At 36.3% G+C, this 1,753-nt stretch overlaps 1 protein-coding gene across 1 annotated transcript in view; it reads right to left on the reverse strand.

Annotated features, from left to right (window-relative positions):
- Positions 1–1,753, reverse strand: part of LOC128248700 (zinc finger protein 724-like) — a 6,635-nt gene that overhangs the window by 4,100 nt on the left and 782 nt on the right. The window lies entirely within an intron of this gene.

Here is a 1,753-nt window from a genome sequence, read left to right on the forward strand (position 1 = left end):
GTATGTGTGTGTAGGAATGAACCGGGGACCATGTGGTTGGTGAGCAAGCTACTTATCACACAGCCACTCCTACGCCTATGGAAAAATATAAAATTTAAAATTTTCCCCTACAACTAAAGTTGGAGTGGCGGCGGTGAGTGTGTGTGTGGCAAGGGAGGGGGTTTATTGATTTGTAAGTGCTAGTCTAGATTCACAACTCCTTTAGTAGTTTCACTTTTATTTTACACTCAACACTTTCACTTTTAACTCATACTTTTATGCACATCCACAAAAGCTAGACACAAAAAAAAAAAAACATTGAGAGAGCCTGTATGTCTTTGCTCAACTTAGAGATAGTAGGTAAATCTCCGTCAAATAAAATCCTACTGTCTTATAAAAGAAAAGATACATGAGATAGCATAAACCTAAATACAACTAAAAAGATGCATGCTCAATCAAAGTTGGTCAAAGGTTAAATAACATGTGTATTGAAGACGGCAAATTTCTTCATAAATTTTATGGTAACAAAGTGTAACACCAAGGGGTATTAGTTTGTCATAATGATTATTTGAGAAGAAATGGTCATGTGTGAAATACTTTTGATCATAGGACTGCTGGGTCAGAACTGGCCTGGGGTTAAACAACAATAACAATTAGCAACAAACAGACTCATTTCAACTAAAGTGGAAACCTCTACACAGGTACCCAATCTGCCAGAAACAGGTAAATATCCACCCTGAGAGAACAACTGCATATCTTCAGTTGAGGATATTTGTTACGTACAATTTCCATAACATTTAACTGTATTTTATTTTTGTCTTTATCTTTTACTTGTTTCAGTCATTTGACGGCGGCCATGCTGGGGTATCGCCTTGAAGGGTTTTAGTCGAACAAATCGACCCCCAGGACTGTATCTTAAAGCATAGTACTTATTCTATCGGTTTCTTTTGCTGAACAGCGAAGCTACAGGGATCTAAATACACCAACACCAGTTGTCAAGCGGTGGCGGGGAACAAACACAGAAACAAAGACACACACACACACATATATATATATATGGTAATCTTCAAGTTTAGCGGGATGAAAAAATAAATAAAAATATTCAAGGGAAGTAACTGAACGTCTTACCAGTATTCTCCGTACATCTCTGTTTATAAATAAATCACACACGTGATTTGATTGACGTTAGGATTAGTGTTAGGGTGTGATTTATTTATAAACAGCTAGAAGAAAACGGATAATACTGGTAAGTCGTTCAGTTATTTCCCTTGAATATTTTTTTTTTATCCCCCTAAACTTGAAGATTACCTATATATATATATATATATATATATATACACACGACGGGCTTCATTCAGTTTGTCTACCAAATCTCCTCACAAGGATTTAGTCGGCCGGAGGTTATAGTAGAAGACACTACTCCAACGTGCCACACAATGTAACTGAACCCGGAATTATGTTGTTGCGAAGCAAGCTTCTTACCACACAGCCACGCCTGCAGTAAAATTTTCAGAAATACTACATATACATATATATATATTCTTTCAGCAGCATATGTCAGAGACTAAGTAATCATAGATACACAATGTTTGGAAAAGATTGGGATAGTTTTGACTATTTGTATATGCGACCAAGACTGACTTGAGGCCAAAATGGTCCAGATGGACTATATGTAATCTGAACCTTCCCCCCCTTATTTATTAATTTTTTTTACGGAATCCCACGTTTTAGGCTATGGAGATTCCGATTCTGAAAAAAAATTGTTTGAAAAATT

The sequence above is a fragment of the Octopus bimaculoides genome, chromosome 9 (genome assembly GCF_001194135.2).
Source record: "Octopus bimaculoides isolate UCB-OBI-ISO-001 chromosome 9, ASM119413v2, whole genome shotgun sequence".
Lineage (NCBI taxonomy): Eukaryota > Metazoa > Mollusca > Cephalopoda > Octopoda > Octopodidae > Octopus > Octopus bimaculoides.